Raw genomic sequence first — 24,107 nt, 5'->3', positions numbered from 1 at the left:
ATAAATAGTCCTGATATAAGATGCTCAGTAATGCCAGTTCACCTAAGCAAATGATCCCATAATCTCTTCCAAATCCTAATGGGATGTGTCTGACCTTATCTCCTCCGTATTTCTACAATAACTAGTATTCTTTTTGGTTCTGATTATGAGTTACACACCTGATTTCCTGGGTCTTAAGCAATTGCAGCAAGCTTGAAGTTTTTTATTAGAAGGTCTATCTTTTCCATAACGATACTCTATGCAGTATTTGAAATTATAATCATGGAACTGAAATTAATGATTCTAGTTCTGAAGAAATGTAGAACAAATGAAATAACTAGAGTGACTCAAAGCAGAATCAAGATTTCCCCAAAGTTCAGAATGGGTATATTATTGGTAAGGGCTTGTTTACTTCAGATGGGATGAGAGTATATTTGTAGTTTTAAAATAGAAAATACCGTTACATGATATTTTTTAAAACAAACCACTGAAAATTGAGTATCAGACAGTAATCTGCTTCTTCATTCTATCTCCTAATCTCACAGGTTGATAATTATTTTGCAACAACTGCCAAATCATTAGAGTGGATTTTTTTTTACCTGTCTATGCTGATGAAAGGGGAATCTTTGTATTTTCAGATTTTAAGCATCTCAGCTGATATAGAACTGCTTTAAGCAATTCTGTTGCTACAGCCTACTGGGTGGTTTAAACTTGAGCAGCTTAAAATTACTTTTCTGTCTTCTTCATGTGTTGCTTTTTTGGGGGGTAATGTCTTTTGTGTCAGTTTGTTTTCAGTGCAGTGTAAGACACCTTACAGAATCATTTTACAACTTAGTATTTTAGAGAGTATTCCTTCTTGCATCCATTTTTTTCTCAGAATAATTAAGAGGGGAGAAATACCCATGGTAACGATAAATGCCTTTTAAATGGTATTGTAGACTTAATTTTCAAAATATGTGACTAAACAAATTAATATTTAGGCATAAATGACCCAAATTTGATTTTTATCATCAGAAACACTGAAACTAGAACATCATAGACCAGACTGAATGATAAAAGTGGTTTGGAAACGGAAAGATTAATTTGTCTCTGCACTGTTGAGATGGCAGTGGGTATTACATGGGATGACCCGCACATGCTCAACTCTACTAGTATGGAACCTTCAGGGGAGCCCTAGCTTGGCTTACTGCCCACAGGTTACACGTGTATGAGAAGAACTGCTATGCAGCCATCCCACAGCCAGTTCTTATCAATCATTCCCCTCTCTGAATCCAGCCTACTTAGAGACTGCATGAAGAACTCATCAGTACACTTCTCTCAATCTCCAGTATTTGTATATTCTATTTAAATGTCCACATTTATAAATTAGGCTCTGCACTTTGTACTTCGTTGGGGTTTTTTTCTGCAATTTGCCATTTTAATGTAGATTTTCAAATCTATGAGTATATTCTTATAATTTTAGCAAAATTTATTGCTTACTAGTTAAAATTGTGTATATTTTATCATTGCATGGTGGATGAGCTAAAATAAAATGCTCTTGTGGTTGAGGTATATATTCTAAATATTTATGTAAATGTTTTATTTGATAACTGCCATTCTGCTTTGGCTATTTCATGGTGGGGGTTTTTTTGCTTATTTTACAATCAAATAGAGACCCAGGTGTACCAGGGGGCACTGAGGTATGTTGCATGTAATTTCACAGAACCATATTAGTGTTCCTTAACCATTAAGTATCATAAATTGTGGTGATATATCTTTTAAAATAACACACATTATTATAGCTCATAAATGCATTAAGAAACTTAAGCATAAGTTAAGTGGATGAAAATATTGCTTAGAAGATCTTGCTGACTCTGTTCCATTGTGAACAAACTCTACTTGTAAGTGGTGGGAAAGGGTAATTCTTACAGTGCTTTCTGTTGGATTGGAGAAAGGGCTTTACAAAGGATTGTTGTACCTATTTGCAGATGAGAAGACTGAGACAGAGAGAAAAGAAGCAAATTACCCAAGGTCGCCTGGAAAGCTAATGATACAGCTAGAAGGGAAACTAATTAATTCAGAGGTCTGGGCCAGTTCTCTGTCCGTGTGTTGTACTGCCTCCTTTACTTCCAACTGTTCCGAGTTTCCTGAAAAAAACTGAACATCTCCACTGTAGTTTCCAATCAGAATGTGGTAAGTATTCTGAGAAAACTTCTGCTATGAATTACTAGTTTTATTGTTTGCTTCTAGCAACATTATACTGTTAACCACACTAAGCCTAATTTTTTTTACTAGTTGATACCACTGTATTTCCAGTGTTGTTTTTTGAAATGAATTGATTTGTTGTATATTTTTACCAATACAAATGAAGGTAGTTTAGCCCACATTTTCTATATTAGAATTCCTAATGTTCTGTCTTTAAAGAGAGAGATGCTTCCTGCTGCAATATATCTCATAATCTGCTTAGATAAGTAGAAATTGTACCAAAAGCGAAATTAGAGGAGAGGCCTTAACTTTATATTAAGTAAAGTTCTTATTCAGATTCAAGTTATTAAAAAAGGAAAGAAAAGGAAAATGGAATTATTTTTCTCATAATTCTTCACTATACATGAAACTGTTCAGTTTGTTTCTTAGAACTACCATGATAAATCTTAACTTCAGGAGGCCTGTTTCCTCAAGACAATGCCATTCTTGCTATGACATTAACAAAAGCTACGTGTATGTTTTATACTTTCTGATGGAAACGTTGCCAGTTAAAGTTGGTTGAAAATCTTTTAACAAATTATTTTCACCTCTCTAGTGGAGCTGGTAACTTCCTTTCTTTTATCTAGTCTCTCAGTCTCCAGGCCTACTGAGACTATTTCGCTATGTCACTCTGGGACTCATGACTAGTATGTATTAATGGACTTGCAGATGAATTTACGAGGAATAAGGTTGTCTGTCTGCACTGACCACTTGACTGTTGTAAGCAGTGTTAGTAAGCCACAAAGATTTGTAGACTTTCAAGCAGGACTTAATATGACTAATCATGATCCCACTGGATTTGACTGACATTTTGATAATGGCTTCAGTGCAGCAGAAATAAACCTTTTAGAATTAAACATTTGCTCTATTAAAAAGATACCCTTCATATTACTGGAGCAAGCCTAACAATGAAGAATGGCTGTTGTGTGCGCTAAAAGAAGACATCATGTGAAAACCAAAGTAACAACCCAGTGTTACAGCATATACACAAGGATTTGCTGAGTTGAATAAACAAAGAGATCTAATTCTCATGCTTTCTACATTGTGCATACTTGACTTTACAAGTCAATAATACTTTTCAAGACAGACTGTGTGTATGTTATCTGATATTGAAGAGGTTCCTTTGTCTGCTTAGAATTTTTTTTTCATGAGACAATGCAGTAACGTACACAAAAGTGTCTGGACTTGTTAAAATGTATACTTTTTCCTGAAATTTGCAAATTATTTATCATGTATGCTTTGAAAATATTAATGCTAAATTGTTCTATGAAAACATAATAACCTGATGGTTTTTGACATCCGAGTATGACCTTTACTTTCTTTGAAAAACAGGCTTCCAACTTCAGGATTCTGTGATGTAGCATGTCCTTCTTATTAATGGAGGAGATCCGAGTCTATTCTCTATTCTGAAATCTAAATATTTGTACATAAATTTCAATCCATAAAATTAATGTAAGAACAACTTTTGTTCCAAGATCACAGTTAGTTACATGTGTTCAGACTCTTAATTTTTTCATCATAACTTTATTGGTATCTTGTTCCCTATAAATCCTGGCTAAAATCAGACATACCACATCATTTTGTGTGGACTTTTCAGAGGTGCTGTTTCTTCTGTCTCAGGGATTACTTTTTCATATTATTCAGTACTGTATATTATCATGAGGTCTACTTTCTCAGCAAATTGGGTTTTTAGAATTTTGGTACAATAAATGGCAATAAAATGAGGTGAGTTTTCTAAGAAGTTGTGTAAGAAAATCGCATCTGATATTTTATTGAAAAAACAATTACTTTTTAAAGTGCTTTAGTCATCTTTGCAATGTGCAGTATATAGAATCTAAGAATATGTGACTCAGAAGAAGATGTGTTCATACTCATTTTGGAAGAAAAAGTCCAGTTGTATTCATATAGAGCCTGAGCTGAGACCCAGGGGAGCAAACAGAACGCTATTCATTACATACTGGAGCAAATCTGTAGCTGATGTAAATTTTCATAACTCAGTTGACTTCAGTGAAGCTATGCTGATTTATAGGAGCTGAATATTTTTTGCACAGTGGTGGTATTTTCTTTGTTTACTTAAAAACCAGCTGTGCATAATATTGGACAGAACAGCAAAATAAAGTTCCCTGACCTGTATCCCTGTCCTTAGTGAAGTTCTTCTAGTTTTACATTAATCAAACTAGGATCAGAATCTGGTTCAATATATGCAAAATACTGAAAGGCATATCTATCTTCTTTTTTTTCTTACTGCTTTGAGCCACTTCGTTGGATCAAAGCTAGTTGAAAGCTGAGCTAACCAGATGGTTGGGGATTTCCCTGTGGAAGGCTATCCTGGGGAGACATAGAACTAGAATAGGGGATTACTTGATTGGAGAGGTACTGAAAAGCATTTGGCTAGAGTATTGCTGGGCACAGGTGATTATAAACTGCTAGAATGACCTGGGGGGCTGGCATAATGTGGAGCATCTCTAAACCTGTCCTTTATTGCACTGGGTCTGAGATGGCTACGGGATTAGTGGATAGAGAAGGGAATGTGCTCCCTCCTCCTGGCTGTATGGGGTGCATCTCATCTTCAATGAAAAATTAACTCTGTGAATTATAATTTTTACTTGAAAAGGCAGAGTTTTATATTTTTGTTTTGAGGAGTACTGTTTTGTATGCAAACCTTCTCAAGCATCAAGATGAGAGTATTCTCTAAGTTCTGTTACTGCTGCTACCAGTACATGGTTTTGCAATTCATTAGGCTCTGCTCTCTTGTATGAAAATGTTAGTTTATATAAAAACCTGTAACGTACTTCTATAAAATGGCATGTATAACCATGTTGCATCTCCATTAATTACATTTCTGTTACTATGCAATTGTGAATTTAACAAGTGTTACAGAACAAAGAATGTCCTTTTAGTGCTATTGAAAGAAACCTAGGATGTTTCAAATTATCGATATTGCTGTTTTATTATAACATTCCTACAACTATTTCCAATACCAATGGAGAATTTTTAGGAGTTTGTCATATTATTTTCTGATGGTTAAACTGAGTTACCAATTAAATCTCTAAGTCACAGTATGAATTTAATCTATAATGACCCAGAAGTCTTGACTGTATCTACCCGAGACACCACCTTGTTCTCCAGGGAACATCGTGACAGCTGAAATTTTTTAATAGCTTGAGCAAGTAACTACCACATACAAATGGATGGCAGCTAACTTTTCAGTCAGAAGCCCATTGCAGCTGAATTCATGATGTATGTCATGTTGTGGGATGATATAGAAAAATATATCAAACACAAATTTGACATATTTACAAAAATTTCTTCTCATGCCATTTGCATTGTTAATAATTGTGCCTAAATTTAGATGCAATCAGCATGTACTTCTGTTATTTATATGAGTGTAAATTGGCATAGATGTGATGGCCCTACCCTATGTACAATTAATGGAAGAAGAAAAAATTGGATGTATTGCAGTTTGAGTAAATGTAATTTACAAACATTGCATAAAAATATAATCCCTTTGGCTGCTGCAAATATTTAGAGGAAATCTTGGACACGCATCTTACTCGGTGGTAGAAGCTTAGAGTAAGGATTAATGTACATTTCAATATTTATTCATATAGATTTTTCATTTTTAGTTTCAGCACATATCCATAGTCACTCTCAGTCAAAATATCTGTCTTGATATTAAAGGAAAGTGCTTCTGATTGTTAAGAAAACAGTGTTATGAAATGTGAGGATAGAATAATCACCTCTCTAATACAGCATTATGAAATTCCCTGCCTGGAGAAAGACAGATTTACACTTGCTTTATCTTACGTGGGTGTAAGAGATAATGGAAGCATAAATCTCCATAGGATAATAAAATGTTTAATTTAGAATCTCTTCATGAGATTGATGCCATACAGGTTGTGGGTTTTTGCTTTTTTGTTTTTAGTTCATGAGATGAATATTCTCATGGGTTACAGTTTCCTTATCAATCAAAATAATCAACTGAACATAATCTAATTAGAGGATTTTGGAATTTTAGGATTATTGTTTTTAGGAATAACATTGTTCCCTAATAATTTTAGTGTAGACTCTTAAAACTCAATTTTTATTCAATTGTCAGGGACTTTTTATTAGGTATATTTTATGATACTCTTTTTAGTTTAGGAATTGATGCTTTCTAGAAATATGGTACATTGTGATAATGAAGTGGAAATACAAGAAGAGAAAGTAATATGTAAAGAAGGAGTGTTTTCTAGTATCAATGTAAGCACTGGTTATCAACATGCAGTAAAAATACAGTGATTTTGTGAGATATTTTCTATTTTTAAGCCTATCACCAGATGTTAATAATTCTAAAAATAAAAGCTATTGTGTTAATGTTATCTTTCCAGAGTATGTGGAAAAAGGTACTGGCCATGTGGGAGGAATATAAGAATGTTGTCAGGGTATGCAGAGATGCGTCGAGGAAGGCCAAGGCCCACTTGGAATTAAATCTGTGTCATGGTTTAGCCCCAGTCAGCAACCAAGCACCACGCAGCCGCTCGCTCACTCCCCCCTGGTGGGATGGAGGAGAGAATCGGAAGAGTAAAAGTGAGGTGACTCATGGTTTGAGATAAAGACAGTTTAACAGGTAAAGCAAAAGCTGCGCACAGATGCAAAGCAAAACAAGGAATTCATTCACTCCTTCCCACGGGCAGGCAGGTGTTCAGCCGTCTCCAGGAAAGCAGGGCTCCATCACGCTTAGTGGTTACTTGGGAAGACAGCCACCATCAACCCCAATGTCCCCCCCTTCCTTCTTCTTCCCCAGCTTATATACTGAGCATGATGCCATATGGTATGGAATATCCCATTGGTCAGTCTGGGTCAGCTGTCCCGGCTGTGCCCCCTCCCAGTTTCTTGTGCACCCGGCAGAGTACGGGGAGCTGAAAACGTCCTTGACCAGTGAAAGCGCGACGTAGCAACAGCCAAAACATCTCCCCATTATCACCACTGTTTCCAGCAAAAATCCAAAACATAGTCCCATACTGGCTACTATGAAGAAATTTAACTCTACCCCAGCTGAAACCAGGACAATCTGGCAAGGGCTTCTTTAAATACATCAGCAGTAAAAGGAAGACTGGGGATACAGTGGGCCCACAGCTGAACAAGGAAGGGGCCCTGGTAACACAGGACGCAGAGAAGGCAGAGTTACTGAATGCCTTCTTTGCTTCAGTCTTTACTGCTAAGGCTGGCCCTCAGGCATCCCAGCCCCCAGCAGAGAGAGGACAAATTGGGACAAAGGAAGACTTACCATCGGTTGAGAAAGACTGGGTCAGAGGTCACCTGTGCAAACTGCATCCTTGCAAATCCATGGGCCCCGATGGGATGCACCTGCGAGTGCTGAGGGAGCTGATGGATGCTGTTGCTGAGCCACTCTCCATCATCTTTGAAAGGTCGTGGAGGACAGGAGAGGTGCCTGAGGACTGGAGGACAGCAAATGTCACTCCAATCTTCAAAAAGGGCAAGAAGGAGGACCTCAGGAACTATAGGCCAGTCAGCTTCACCTCCATCCCCAGAGAGGTGATGGAGCAGTTCATCCTGGAGGTCATCTCCAGGCATGTAGAGGACAAGAATGTTATCAGAAACAGTCAGCATGGATTCACCAAGGGAAGGTCATGCTTGACTAACCTGATAGCTTTCTATGATGGCATGACTGGCTGAATTGATGAAGGGAGAGCAGTGGATGTTGTCTGTCTTGACTTCAGTCAGGCATTCGACATTGTCTCCCTCAGCCTCCTCACAGGCAAGCTAAGGAAGCGTGGGTTGGATGAGTGGACAGTGAGGTGGATAGAGAACTGGCTCAACAACAGAACTCAGAGGGTCGTGATCAATGGAGCGGAGTCTGGATGGAGGCCTGTCACTAGCGGTGTTCCCTAGGGGTCTGTGCTGGGGTCAATCCTGTTCAACACATTCATCAGTGACCTGGACAATGGGATAGAGTGTAACCTCAGCAAGTTCGCTGATGATACCAAGCTGGGAGGAGCAGCTGATACACCAGAAGGCTGTGCTGCCATCCAGCGAGACCTGGACAGGCTGGAGAGCTGGGCCCAGGGGAACCTGATGAAATTCAGCAAAAGTAAGTGCAAGGTCCTGCCCCTGGGGAGGAACAACCCCAGGCACCAGTACAGGCTGGGGGCTGAACTACAGGAAAGTGGCTCTGTTGAGAAGGACCTGGGAGTGCTGGTGGACAACAAGCTGACCCTGAGCCAGCAACGTACCTTTGTGGCCAAGAAGGCCAATGGTATCCTGGGCTGCATTAAAAAGAGCGTGGCCAGCAGGTTGAGAGAGGTTATCCTCCCCCTCTACTCTGCCCTAGTAATACCACATTTGGAGTACTGTGTCCAGTTTTGGGCCCCCAGTTTAAGACGGATGTGGAACTCCTTGAGCAAGTCCAGCAGAGAGCTACGAAGATGATCAGGGGACTGGAGCCTCTCCCTTATGAGGAAAATCTGAGAGACTTGGGTTTGTTCAGCCTGGAGAAGAGAAGACTGAGGGTGGATCTCATCAATGCCTATAAATATCTAAAGGGTGGGTGTCAGAATGATGGGACTAGGCTCTTTTCAACAGTCCCCAATGACAGGACAAGGGGCAATGGGCTCAAGTTGGAACACAGGAAGTTCCACCTGAATATGAGAAAAAACTTCTTTCCTGTGTGGGTGCCAGAGCAGTGGCACAGGCTGCCCAGGGAGGCTGTGGGGTCCCTTCCCTGGAGACATTCAAACCCTGCCTGGACGCGGTCCTGTGCCCCTGCTCTGGGTGTGCCTGCTCAAGCAGGGGGGTTGGACAAGATGATCTCCAGAGGTCCCTTCCAACCCCTACCATTCTGTGATTCTGTAATGAACTCTGTTCAGAGAGACTGAACATAAGAAGTCTCTTAAAGCCCTTTGTTACTGCTTTGGAAGAAATGTTGGAAGGCAGTGTAATTAATGATTTCTTCACTAAACTGAAACAGAGGTCACTAGTCCTGGGTGGTTTGGCATTTCACCTCACTTTCTGTGTTTTAGTTTACTAAGTGAAAGTAAGGGTAGCAGTACAAAGCTGCTTGAAGATCCCAGTTGGTCCTGGCAAGTGTTACAGGATGCTGTTCTATAATTTTGTTGCTAGGACTTGTTCTAATAAAACGTCATCCTGTTCTTATTTATCTACTTTGAAATATTGCTTCTTGTTGCATAAGAATAACCTCAGGCAAGTAGTTCTTGTGATCATTTTGTCTTTTTCAACTTTGGATGGCTTATTGTCTGATTTTTTTTTTTTTAATGCTTTGCAATTGGATTGGATCCATTTTCATTTTTACAGATTGAAAATAGTTTCTCTTTGAGGCTGAACTTTCACATTCAATCTATAATTATATCTATTCTGGAATTTAGTTCCTATTTCTGGGTTGAAGATCATTTCCTTGGTCAGGAAACAATTTAAGAGTCTCCTCCTATATGCTTTTTACATGCCTTTTATATGTTGATTTCAAGTACTCAAAGAAATGCTTCAGTATTTTCTGGAATTTGTTATTGATATCAGTGTGAAGTGTGCTGTGGTACTCTTTTCTTAAAATCTTTTGCTGTAAACTCAGAATTTAAGCTATTTATTTTTAGAACTTAGTAGAAGTATTTCTTAAATATCCTTCAGCAGAAGTGGGTGTGTGAAACATGCTGCAAAACTTCAGTGATTCCAGCTCTTGGGGAGTATATTTTGCTCTGTCCAAGAGAGCATTGCTCAATAATTACTCCTGTTTCCAAGGTCTACAGAGTATACTGAGCCTTACTGACAGTATCCTCTCCCATCCACTCTACCTTGCAGAGTCTTTGCTCCTCATGTGACAGTGATAATGCCACTATTTTAGAAATAGGTTCTTAACAAAAATAACCATTGTAATCTGGTTACAGAGAAAAGAAAGGAACTAAACAGTTTGTTTTTCTGCCTAACGAAAACAGTCTTTCATAACCTTTGGCAGTGCTCATAAGTGAACAGTTTTGTGTACTATGCAGAAAATAGCCATGGTTTGCCTTTGATCCTGAGAAACATAGAGAATCAGAAAAAAGGGTAAGGTGGAATTGGGTCGAAGTGATGTGCCTGGGAAAATACTTTGAAAATACCTGGCACATTGTGGATGCTGCATTATTACAAACACAAATGTTTACCCCTCATAATTGAGCTTGTGTTATATATAATTTCTGGCAGAGCTCAGTTAATAGAATTAGAAAAAGTGGAGATGCCATCAGAGAAACAAATCCCTTTAGCCTTTTCCTAAAATGGATGATGAGAATACTCTGATTTGCTTTTTAAACATTACCACTGTACATTATATCTTGTGTCCAGGAAAAAGAGCAGACTTGCTTTGTATCATTGTTCCAAATATCTACTATAACGTGAAATATTACCAGAAAGATGCTTCCAATCTTCAGGGCTTGAAAGTGCTTTTTTTTCCTAAGTCTTTAATCCATCTCTGTTCTACAATTGCAAATTGCAGAGCTTGGTCTCTTAATCTGTGTTTCTTCCTATTTATAACCTAAATGTGTCAGAAAATAGCTGTACGTCCTTTCTTAAATCTGATACAAATCCTGCAACATTTTCTTCTCTGGTAATCTTGAAATTGAATGATAGTAATAGTTATCCTTAGCTTTTAAGTTGTACTTTACTGGCTAAAAAAAACCCGTGTAAAAAATTAATTAGGGAAGGTTTAATGACTAGCATTGTTTTTCCTTACGTCTGCCTCTCATTGTGATAATTAAAAAGGTTTTATTTTTGTACTGTGAGAAACCACACTGCATCAAGGCCAACAGAGTGTTTACAAAGAAGTGATATATGAGCTCTGTGTAGCCATAAAATACAGTGAAGTAAGCTGACATTGACTTGGCTCCTATAAGTTTCTGTTATTACAGGTTTGTAATTTTACTTGGAAAATTGTTAAAGTTTATTTATATAAATGCTAGTGGTGATGTTAATAATTGTGTCCAGGATCAGCATAGTACATCATTGATCACACCCACTGCAGCTTTGTTTTAAATGTGAGAAATTTGACAAGCCCATAGCTGTCTGCTATCGATTTTTTCCTGATGCTCTCCAGGTATCAAAGTCAGAATTACAAAAACATTAAGGAACAGACTCCAATTTACAAATCTGTCAGTAATGGTATCAGCAGCGTTATGATTGATGTAATATATTATAAGATTACATGGGGAAAACAGCACAAATTATTTCTGTAGCACTTGCTACATATAGATTTTACAAGTAGTAACATTTAGAATAATGACCATCTAATATGCTTCTCTACAAAACCACAGGTCAGAAATCTCAGCTATTGGTTCAACCTGTGAATTGGTAGCTCGTATTCAGATACTGTTGATAATTCTTTAGGTCCTTTTAAGAGTCGGGGATTACAGTGTTTATTTTGACATTGCAAGCCTTGTATTTGGCTGTTTAGAAGAACACTTTGAGTGCAATTTACCAAGCAAACTGTATAGTTGTTATTGCTCACTCTTTTCCATTCTATCCATCCTTACTCCTTTTGCAAACATTATCAGCTTTAATTCTATATTTGTAGTAAAAGAATACATTATGCCATGGGCTGAGAATCAGTCCTGTAGGTAGCTTTTCACCCTAAATAATTGATAATTATTAAGAAATGTAATATAAAGAAAGTATTTTCCAATTTCATATTGCCATATAACTTCTGAGTATTCCTGTCTCTCAGAATCAGAAACTTGTGTGGAATTGAGTTCAAAGCTTAAAACGTGTTCAGAAATATGTCATTAACAGTTTTTGTCATTTGTTAGTGGGAGTATTTGATCTGACAAGACTTCTCTTCCCCTAAAACCTGTTGAGTACTATAAAATATAATTAATCCTTTAAGAGCAAGTCATAATTTTTAATCAGATATTGCATGATTTTCCTTGAAATCAATATCGAGGTGGATGACTCATAGCAGTATAAGTCACACTTATTTACCCTTTTGAAATATTGACAAAACAATGAAATTCTTTTAGTCCTATGGATTTTTCCAAGACAGATTTATTCTAAAGGAAGGGTATCTGTTTCTGAAATTGAATAAACAGGAAAAAAACTCTTGAGACATGTGTAAGATGCGCTCTGTCTCCTAATGGCATTCTGCAACAGTAGAGACAATTGTGTTGGGCTTGACAGTAGTAAGTTCGACTAGGAAAGGATTATTGGTGGGGGTCCGCTGATAGTGCTCTAGTACTTGGAACTTGTTTCTTTAGAGGTGCCAAACAATCTTGTAGCTTTTTTGAAATGCAACAAAGCATACCTATTCAACTGGGCTCTCAGATCAATGTGAGCTGTTTATTTTCTTTTTGAATACATTTGAATATTAATAGCTTAATAGATTTTTAATATTAATGTTGGAGGTTTATGTTGCAATAATCTTAATTGTCAGGGTGCCTTTTTACAGGCAATGGAAACAAAATCTGGGGAAGAAGGGGAATTATATACTTGTGCTTCTGGATTGTCAGCAGTGGTTGAAGCCAAAGTTTGAAAAATGCAGAGATACAGACCTCCCTACAGATGTCAGTCGTTGCTGGCTTTCCCCAGAATATCCAGCTTCCCTGGATTTCCCATGTCCTCCTTTTTTTACCCTGTGTAAAATACTTAAATCAGATAGAGGAGTTTAAAATAGTTCTTATTTGTTGTTTACTATTTCAAGCTCTAATCTCTTTTAAACATTATTTATGCTGTCCATGTTCTCACTTGTCATCCTGTTTTATATAGTTATTTCCAGTTTTAAGCATTCTTTCTTTAACTTGTTTTTAGTCTTCTAACCCAGGTGCTTCCCTCTATTGTCTATACTTTAGTAAACTTTGTCTCATAATTTATTCCCCAGGTTAGAAGTTAACACCTAACAGCCCCACAGTTAGCCAACAGATCCTGTCCCCTTACCTCCACCGTTGGGACCCAGCTGTATATTGATGTGTATTAATCATTCAGCATCTGTCGAAATGCTTATATACATCCTAATGTGGATATATACCTTTTTTTATACTCGAGGGTGTCAAGAATGTTCAATACTTTGTCTTTATACTTGCTGGGCTAGACACTAGGGAACCCAATTCAATGCCAAAGTTGATTTTTTTTTTTTTCAGTTTGTTTATCAGTAAAAGAAGCCTGTCTTCACACATACGCGCATACGTATGTCAGTGTCCATGTGCTTTCTCCTAACAACTCACCTAAGTACTGCACCGAGATCATGAGCATAGCATAGTTTGCTAGTTTCTAGTCCAGTAGAAGGTCCTGTGGTATTTATAATGACTGGAACTCAATGTGTAGTTTCAAAGATAACTGTTCAGCCAGCGACTGGTGTGGATCTGACAGAGGGAAGAGCAATACTTCATTGACAAACCAGTTCTTACAGCCCTGAGATTTTTTTCTTCTGTGGTCTACTATACATCTATGAACTTTCAAGGATGATCCTGCCTAGTTTGTGAGATCATAAGTAATACTTTGTGTGATTTTTACTGAATTGATCCTTCTGGTTTTAAGGCCAGTATTTATAAGCAATTTGGAAGGCAGTCGCACCTATTACAAATCTAATTTTAATTTTTTTTAATTAGTATGTACTAATAAAGCAAATGCTAAAAACTATATGTAAAGTATACCCAAGGGTTCACCAGGGCTTTAGGATCGCAGCTCAGTGTTACATTTAATGTGATGTAACTGCAAGCTGCTCCCAAACCATTCTCACCCATTTTCTGTCTTCATCTGTTCATTGCTGTTACAGGAGGTGACTGTACAGTGTCTGGGGGTGACTGTGCACGGGGCAAGGGCAGCACAGGACTGCCTTTTCAGTGACAGTTCACTGTCAGCTTGGATTCAGTAAAGTCCTGACCTTAATGTTGTGAGCTGCCTTACCTTGGTACGGTGTGAACAGTGAACAGAACCACAATGAGCCTCTTTTTTCATTTAACTGGACTGAACCATTTTTGTCTGAAGTGCAGCCCATCTGTTTAGGCTAGCTTTTCTGTTCTAGTGAATGAAAATCTGTTTGTGTATACATAAATGAAGTGTGTGAGGAAGGAAGCCCATGTGCGCGGAGGGGAGTATTGATCAGTGCACCGTGTGAGACCATGCCAAGTACCAGCTGGCCTAATCAGCCCTGAGGCACGGTGCTGCATCAGTGAGGGAGCAATGACTGTGGAAAAAGCCCCCTTTTCCTGCATCTTGAGCCCTTTTAGGTAGACCGCATGAGCTACAGACACCTTCTGATAGCATATGATATTTGGAGACAGTCTTTTTCATCCACTGTTCATGTGATGGAGGGGTAATTGTTTCTGAGCACTAATAAAGCCAAAGACAGTGTTCTCTCTTTGTAACACATCTTTCCTTTATTTATTTCCCCCACCCCGAGGAAGTATTTCAGTTACATCTTTAAGTTAGTCCCTGATGGCCCGTGTAGATTTTGCTTTCCAGCTAAGTATAATTTGCCAGGAACATAGATGTAAGATAAGCATAGATGCCTGTACTGTAAAGTACAGGCTCTGACTTTTTTTAAGAGATGCTTTGGGATTATGTTTATCGGATTCAGGGAAACCATACCTTATTAAAGTGTTTGGGTTTTTTTTTCCCCCCCGCCTGAAGGTTGAAATTTTTTTTCTGAAGTGCATCAGAACTAGAACAAACTAGGACATGACAAGGCAATTACTTTTTTTTAATTTATTCAGTAGTAACCAGACGCTTTCTCATACCCACTCGGCACGTTTTGTATATGCATTTTGGTTTTGTGGAGGCAGCTCGCTGTCAAGTTAGAAGCTTCAACACAATTAGTCGGATCTCTTTGTTAGTATCTATTGACAGGAATTTGATCATGTAACGTTAGCTGAAGCTGGGACTGAGTATTGGCTCTGTCAGTGTTATTAGTTGTGAGATGGTTGCTTTCTTCCTCCAGCTGGTACTAACTGGCACATAGTTTGGTTGTGCACAATAAATAGCCAGTGGTAAAATAGTTTTAGATTTCTATTCAATAACTTATATGAATAGTAGCATTACGTTTGATTTTGCGCTTTTAAATGTGAATCCTGCTTCCTTTCTATGCAGCAGAGCAATTGCTGTACAGGAAAGGGGGAGGCTGCCTGCTTTCCAGAACAGTCCCCGCCTGAAAGTTTTTACTGGGATGATGGGAGATGCAGTTTGCAGCCTTTCAGGCGAATGAGGAAGTTGAATATAGGCCTCCGGCTACTCAGAAGTTTTCTGATCTCTAGGCTATTATTAAAATATACATATCAAAACAAGCACCTGTATCTTAGAAGAAAAACTTAACAACTCTGTATCATCCTGGCCACAGGATGTCTTGAACATATCCTGGGATTAGACCCCTCAGCAAAATAGATTTTAGAACTGCTATGAGTGGGTAATTTGAGCTGTGCACAGAGGAAAAGCTCTAAGTGTTCAGGGAACTTTAAGATCAAAAGTAAAGTGCCTGGGAAGCAGAGGGTCATCACTGGTTGGGAAGCAACTTGGCAAGGCTGTTTTGGCTGTAGTTTGAGATGTAGATGCAGAAATTGTTCCAAATAGAATAAACATATTTTATAGAAGTTGGGGTATTCCAGTTCTGTCTTAAGAGTCAAAGGAGGATTTGCATTTTTATAATGTGAAATGGGGTGAAGACTAACTAGTGTAGATGACAAGTGCTTTTCAGCAGCCATTATCTCCAGTGAGAGATAGTTGAATTGTTCTCAACAGTTTGTTGAAACATTCTCTTCTGTGCCTCTGAGTACATCCATAGCTGTAGTGCACGTGTTTTATTGCTATGTCTGGTAAAAGTATATCATAATACAAATTATGCTGGTAGATTTTAACAACTGTGAGGTTTTCTGAAAATTTGATAATTTTTTATATCGTTTACTTAGACAGAATGGTGCTCTGAATGGTCATTTGCCATGTGTCCACAGCCAAAAACCCCAGAGAGGTTTTTGTGTGAAAAATCCATGCTCTGTATGTTGGACCAGTAGTTAAATGGACAGAAGTAAAGGCTTTATGGTGGCTTCTCTGTTGTAGAATGCGATACATTATTCATGACACCAACCTGCCTTGATAAGCCTAAACATATTTCTAGCGTTTAACCTCAGATATATATCCTAATCCAAACCTAGAAATTATAGCGTGACATAGCATCTACCAGTTTGAGCCAAGCATATCTTAATAAGCCTCTCACGTCTCTGTCAGTCACTAGAGAGGACGAATGTGAATGGCTAGCCTGAATATTACTGGATCTGAAGTTTACAGGAGAAAAAAAAGAGTTGCCTTTGACTATAGCCTTGCTAATTCATCTTCATTCCAAATGGTAAACATGTTTCATTCATGTGAATGAAAAGCCTTCAAAGTATAAATAATAAATGCTTCTTCCAGCTGTACAGAGCACTTTGTTTTTGAAATGATGCCAGTATGTTTTTTTTCCTTTTAAATGCATTACATTGTTACATAGTACTGTGCTTTCTGCTAGACTCTGTGAAGGTCTTTATCTGTGTTCATAACTGTTGATTTTATGTAATTACTAGCATAAAACATAATATGTTGCAAATTAAACACAAATGAAATTAATATTCAGGGAATTATTGCAGTATTTTGTATAAGCTCAGCACAGATATTTAGGAGTTTCTCAGTTCTTGACAAGTAATAGATGATTTTGTTCAAAATTTCTAAATTATTAATATATTTGTGTGTTTTCTTACTAGGATAATGTTTGTGAATTTAACTTACCTGAGTTATAGTTATTACATTAAATCCACACTAGTGACAATAGTAAGTGAAATCAAAATGCATCCCTTCACTCCCCTGCCCCCCAACGTTTCTAACCATACAAATAATTGAAAACGTGTTGTGGCACTGACTTCCATTCCTTCAGGAGTCCTTTGTCCCCTCCAGTTTGGCTTCCTTAGTGTATAAGATGCATGTTAGTACATCTTAGGCACAAACAAAAGTATAAATTAGCTATCCTTCTTAAATACCTTTGAAAATCATAGCATGAACCTTTATAAGGTTCCAGCTATCACTTGGGAGACAAACACTTTTCTAGCAGTGGAAAAAGTAATGCCTATCAGAAAACCTCAAATGGAAACCTTAGGAGCAAAGATTTGGTTAACCTTGGATTTTCCCGGCAACTGCTGTAGTATACTTCCTTTGCATAGATCTGAGAGTTGGTCAATGGTGGAAGTAGCTCATCTTTGTATTTCATAGTATCAGTACATAATACTAAATATACACAGTGGGCATTCAGATAAGATGGAATGATGGGTCTGCAGCATATAAAAATAAAAACATGGGCATTGCACATTTTAATAAAGGGTGAAAACAGAATTATTTTCCCAAAGGAGTTGATTTGTAGGACTAGTCTTTTCAGAAGGGAGTTCCAGCTGAGGACTAGAAACTAGTATTTGTTGTCTGCCAGCATCTTGTTGAGATATAGTTCAGAACAAAGCATACAAAACCAGTGATAAGTTTCTGTGCTGAACTCCTGTTTATTCTTTGAATGAAATGAAATAGAGGTAAGAGAAAAATGCTGTGTGTTGGAGAATATTTTGTGGGAGTCATAAAGTAACCAAGTCATAGCAAGCTTAAGCGTTTGCATGGTTTTCCCTTTTTAATGTGAATAAATCTCTTGCTAAACCACTTTCTGCAGTTTTTTTTTTTCCTGAATTGTCTTTGCTTTAACACATGGGTGAAATTCCAGTCAGAGACAGTCGCGTTCATTTCCTGAATGCAGGTCATATAATATGACTCCGTATTAAATTGTATCTGCAAATAGAAATTTGGTAATGATACCTTGAAGGTTGTTGTCCCACAGAAGTAAATGGGTATTTGAGCCATCTGTATCACTGGAAGTGTGATTAAGGTCAGAGTGCAAGAAGATATTCAAAGAAGGCAAAGCTTCAGTAATGAATAAAGAAACTTAGCTTTCAGAAGGCATTTGATATACAACTGTATGGTGAATTCAGAGCAGAGATTTGATCTCTGATTTGATTAAATTTCCTTTAAAAGAAAAGGCTTCCTTCTCTCTTTTTTAGGTATAGGAAAATCTCATGAGAAATTGGTCATACTTAGACTGCAGAATGAGGTGCTTAGCTGCTGTTTTGCTCTGTTTGCTGCTCTCTGGACATGTGTTGCCTCAGGCTGTTCATTCTCAGCTCACCAAGGCACTGCAGCTCTCACAATTTCTTATGCTTCTTTTGAGGGCAAATGTATTTGATCTCTGCTTTGTGTAGTGCAGCGTTCTGGCCCTGTTTCATCATCAAGAGTTAAATCCTCTTCAGACCCCTTCAAAACCTCAGAGAGTCTTGACACACCAGAACTTTTGCAGCTGAACCGTATTGCGCACCAGGAGTGCATCCCTCTCTCTCTGCCAGAGCTTTCTGTCTTCCGGCATGGGGAGGTCTGGAGAAGTAGACAGCTCCTGAGCCATATCTGAAGAGAGCTCAAGAATAAGTGCAGAAGTTACTGGAACGAAGAGCATTTGTGGAATAAAAAACCCACAGTCAAGAGACATAGCCAATAAAAGAATAGCCACTGAATCCGTGAACTCATTTAGGATTTGGCTTAACAATAGCAGCAAATGGAAGCAGATGATAATCAGCTCCTGCACTGTTGGTGCAGAGGGTAATGAATGAACATTTACTGCTTCTGTTCTGAGAAGTCATACTGGGTTAGCAGCAGCATTTGGCCAGCTTTGCTTTGATTTTATTACAGGTGTCAGGCGCTTGTGTCTAGACTGGTGCTTTGGCAGCTAATTGATCTCCAGCATTTGATATGCTAATTATTTCTTTCATAATATGCTAATATATGTACAGTGAAAAAACACCTTTTAAGTGCTGCAAGGATATCTCAGAGGCATATTTGGAAGTGGAAAGTAAGACATGCAAATCTTGGTTTATATCAGTACAATATACTAGTGACCGAGTGTTTATAGCTGTGGGAATTTAGCTTAAAAATAGGGGTGTTAAGACAGATATTGTTTAGTCATACAGTGACCGTGCAGGGCATGTGTAACAGGCTGTCCTGCACAGCCCAAACATCTAGAAAATTGGTGGGTGTGGATTAGGGAATATACTACTCTGTTCAACACACTTAATAGACCTTGGCAGCTTTTTTGCTGCTACTACATGGATGTTCTTTTTTGTGAGGTCAGTAATCTGGACATTGGAGTTTTTATTGTATTTCCTGCTATTAGAGAATGAAGAACTAATAGTAGAGAAGTATAGCTGAGTCACCTCCCAGTTCTCCTCTAGGATGGCACATACCTCTCTAAATTAAGACTACCTCTCTAGGTAACTGAATTATTTGCATACTCTCTGAATTCCTACCATTTGACAATTCAAAAGTAGATGTTACATGACTGCTTTCTGAGATGTGCTTGTGCGCTAGATAGTTCATTCCCAAATTTTTTGTCCTTTACCTTTCTGGATTTTCTTCTGCATACTTTTAAAATACAGTTTGATGTGTCTCAGTCATTAGCTTTTAGTAGCTCCACGTGGAATTAGAATTGCACATGTTTTTCAATCTTTGAAAGAAAGGCACCATCAAGGAGAGTTTTCATGCACATTTTCTTTTGTCTGCTTCCACTCATATATTTTAAAAATACTTTTATTAAATACATTAAAATGTAAGTGTTCTCAAAAGCTATCAAAGCGAGCCTGTGGAAGGATAACTAGTGAGCAGCCTCCCTGGGACCTAAGACAGAGCTGCCAGAACACATTGCTAATGTAGAAGAGAGCCAGAGGCAGAACCAGGATCCTTACTGACCTTTGGAGATCAGCCATGTTTGGGAATTGAATAATTTAATTTCTTTAAATATTTTTAAAAGAAAACTGCTAAATTTTCTTCCATACAGACACCTTTTGCATAGATTAATAGGCTGCCCCAGTGCCATTAAGCAATAGTAATTAGATTACTAATATGTACTTAAAGTTTTAAATAATAGGAAAATGTCTGATCTACATTTGGCTTCAGTCCCTGGCAGCAGATTACATGAACACTGATCAAGTGTTATAAGTGCATGAGCAGATTCTACAACTGTTACTGGGAACAGGTCCCATGTCTGCTGTAATAAGCTCATCTGTATGCTCAAAGCCCTAATCACCCTCTTGTTGACTAGAGAGGACTTTGATTTTATCCACAGGGGTATAAGAAACTGACTATTTAGCTCTGCAGACCAAACCAACCCAACCCAAATAAAATCATGCATTCATTTTACAGAGGAAAGTTAGTGAACTGATTGCTGAAAATGAAGTCAATGGAGCTATACTTACTGAAGACCAAAACAGTAAGTAAAAATGCTTTCCTATGTCAAGAGTTATTACGTCTAGTTAAATTCATGCGACTACAAACTCCTGCAAATGATGTGTTTTAGGCACAGAAGGTTACATTTTTATACTGAAATTTAGTGTGTTATATTTAGTATCATCGAGTCCAACTCCCGATTTCACTTTGGGCTTCCTCTGAACTCATGTAACACTGGTGACAAAGTACAATTCCTTATTGTGACACAAGTGTAAATGATAAAAGGTTCTGGTCTCCCATAAATGACATACATTCCTCCTTGTTCAAGCTTACTTTCCGAACATTTAATTTTCGCTACTTGTAAAATTGGTTTTTGGAAGCAACAAGTATCTGACATCGTGAATCTCCCTCTTAAGCTAGAGCTCTTAAGGGATTAATTTTAACAAAAACTGAAGGATGACATTTTTGCATCAAAACAAGGAGTCCTTGATATATCTTATTTGTGGCCCATTACTTCTGGTTCAGGAAATTATTTCCTGGATGCACTCGAACCCTACAGCAATAGACTTGAGAATTAATACTTAGAATGCATTGTGGGCTTTTTTGTCTTTTAGCCTGAAGAATTACATCTGGTTGAGACCATGTAGTTATACCATAACTGCTCCTTTGAGGCTTCACTGATGAGGCTAAAACCTTTGCCTCTCATCTATGTGCATAATATATTACAAATGCCACCTAAAATAATGTCTTAATATACTTACAGGTTATTCAAACATAGCACACAGAGGAAGAGTATTGATACAGCTTTGACAAGGGACATGCTCAAACTGGTTAGATTATTGAAGTACAGCTTTAATAAGGGAAATAATTAAAAATAGTGAGTGATTTGAACAATGAAGTGTAATGACTTCACTATAAAGAAATTTAACATGCTTCAAGAAATCTCACATGCAGCTAAGCAGACTTTAAACAAATGTGGTTCGCAACTGTTTGTTTGAATCTTGAGGTGAATTTATTTTCGCCATGTTGGTGGCTCTTGCATTTACTTTCTAGAAATATTCTAGAGAACAGGATTTATGAGTGGGAACATTCACAAAAAAAATCACAGCGTAGCCTTTGTAAGCACAACAATAGTCTCCATAAGCTACAGCATCCACACAGAAGATTTGATGTTATAAGTTTCATCCTGTCAACAATAAAAAGAAAACATGTCTTTGAAGAATTAAGTCAGATGAGTAAAATTCATGATGCTAAAAGCTTGGAAGGAAATTCTGAAAATGACTCATGAATAAGTCAATGGGGATGAGGCGAGTTGACAGATAAATGATGCTGCATGAGACCAGTGAATGGTCAGGAAGAAAGAAATCACAACTAGAGCATGAATTCCAAACAAGACTTGTGTACAGAAGAGTTAACAGATTAACAGAAATACAAAGGGGTTTCAATTAAATGTGGAAAATTGTCCTTCAGAAAGCTAATGTGCTAAATATATGCCCCCTTAACATGATACTTATTGGCTTTCAAATATAACCATGCTCTTCTGAAATTATACCAGGTATCTCATGCAGTCACATCGTTATGCTCAAACGCAAGGTGCTGTTTCCAAAGTGTTTGTTATGCAAGAAATACACACACATCAGCAGTTGGATTAATGGCACTCAATGGATTAATTAGAGGCTGTCACTGCAATATGTTCAGTACTTTCTGACAGTTCAGTAATGCACCTAGGATACATCAATTTGTATCCTGTGAAACAAATTATTCCAAAATAATTTTCTCATGTGTGATTTTTTTTAAATAGTACTTGAATTTTCAAACCTCTCTCAACAAATTCTTCCAGATACACCAGGCTACCTTCAGACAAATTAGGGACTCTTTCTCTTGCCCATTTGAGCTTGGAGCTATCATGCTTTTCTTATGATGTGTGTTTAAGTTCATTCAATATCTGTTGAGAAATGTATACAATATACTGAGTTGTTTTTCAAATACTGGCATGCTTCTGAATGAATAGCACTAGGTAAATAAACCATCTTATTAAACAATGTGTCTCACTTGAAAGGTCTAAGCCATGATTTCAGCTACGGTAGAAGGATTGCTGAGTTGGGTTTAGACTAGGCAGCTCTATCCTGTGGGGTGGTGATTTATGGCATGCTAATTTAGGGACTCGTGAGTATTCACTGAGTTTGAATGGGTATAGTTAAAAGATGAACATGCCTCCCATTTTTACATAGTTCCTCTGGACATTAGTATCCCATTTGGCAGTACTTATGATTTTGGATCGAATTGAAAATAAACATCTGCGATAATGAGATTTATGGCTCAGGAGAATAACATTGAAGTGAGAGTGTACACCTGTTAAGACCCTGGATTTCAAGTTGTGATGTTTCCTCTGCATTACTAAGTATCTCATAAATTTTGCCCAACCTCCTTAGCAGCCACAAGGAACTGTGTTGTAGATAAAAATGTCTTGAAGGTGGCAGTTGCTTTTTAAGTGGTTGGTATTGAGAAATCTACTTGTCATAATCTGGAGCCCTGTGATTGCTGCTCAGCAATCATTTTTGCATCAAAGTTACACTTACTATAAAGATCAAGCCATTTATTCAAGAGTCCCAGTGCTGCAGTCAGCAATGATATCCTCCTATAAACCTTGCCTTTACTGCAATTGGAGGCAAACCGTGAAGCCAATTTGGTTTTGTAATGAACCTCATACACAGGAACTCCCTCCCTTTGCCTTGCTCTGGAGCAGTGCTTACTCTTGTTCTCATTCTGTTTTACTTTATCTTTTTAGACCCTAAGCATCAAGAGCCTTATATCAGGTCTATCTAGAAGATAAAGCAGTTACCAATAACTAATTCCACAATGGAACTATCTTTCTGACCAGGCAGAAATATTACAACCTCTAATAAGAGTTCTTTAATCATCAGAAGGTGAGATGTTTCATTTTCCCAGCAATTAGTTTCATCACCATTGCATTAGCTCTATCCTCTACCTTGGAAAATGGAGGAAGAGGCTTAGTGATTGAGCCCGATGCAGTATGTTATAAAGCACAACTCTGAACTGTAGCATGGTGGCAAGTAAGTCAGACAAGATTCTAAGAATACTCCCTTTACTATTCCCTTTATTTTTAGAATATTCCCTTTAGGGGCTTTCATTCATAACCAATATTTTATGTGAGTATGACAGGATGACACTAAAAATTAAATGTGAATTCAAATTAGTAAATATTATTGCAGCCCAATGTTCATGGCACTTATAAAAGCTTAAAAATATTCTCACAGAAAAATATATATTTGCCATTTTTTTCATACATTAGGGAAGAGATTCCAGAATCTTGTCCTGGTTTTAAGAATTTCCCTCATCTCTTCACAGCACGATGATGGCACACCAAGCTAGGCACATCTGTAACTTGCGGCACACTGCCGTGCCTGGTGCCTTTGACTTCCCAGCTCAAACAGCCAAGTACTCTTCTACCACCGCTCTGACTGAGTGTGGTCTTTGGCACACAACCCAGGATCAGGATTTGAACTTATGCTTTTGTGTGTGGAGCGTTTCCTTGAGCAGCTCTGTCACTAAGCCCTTTATCAGATCAAACAACAGAAAAGAAATTCCTTGACTTATTTGACTGTGGTAGCTCAACAGCTCTGTACTGAATTATTTGCCATTGATCCAGA

The 24,107-nt window shown here is 37.8% G+C and overlaps 1 long non-coding RNA gene across 1 annotated transcript; it reads left to right on the top strand.

Annotated features, from left to right (window-relative positions):
* Nucleotides 1-2,061: 2,061 nt before the first annotated feature.
* On the top strand, nucleotides 2,062-23,314 carry LOC142062521 (uncharacterized). Its single transcript, XR_012662469.1, has 3 exons — nucleotides 2,062-2,151; nucleotides 20,413-20,479; nucleotides 23,225-23,314. It is a non-coding gene; the product is annotated as an uncharacterized LOC142062521 (long non-coding RNA).
* The last annotated feature ends 793 nt before the right edge of the window (nucleotides 23,315-24,107 follow it).

This window comes from Phalacrocorax aristotelis, chromosome 10 (genome assembly GCF_949628215.1).
Source record: "Phalacrocorax aristotelis chromosome 10, bGulAri2.1, whole genome shotgun sequence".
In the NCBI taxonomy this organism is placed as follows: domain Eukaryota; kingdom Metazoa; phylum Chordata; class Aves; order Suliformes; family Phalacrocoracidae; genus Phalacrocorax; species Phalacrocorax aristotelis.
The sequence above is the reverse complement of the archived record's forward strand: the minus strand, read 5'-3'. Positions and strand labels throughout refer to the sequence as shown.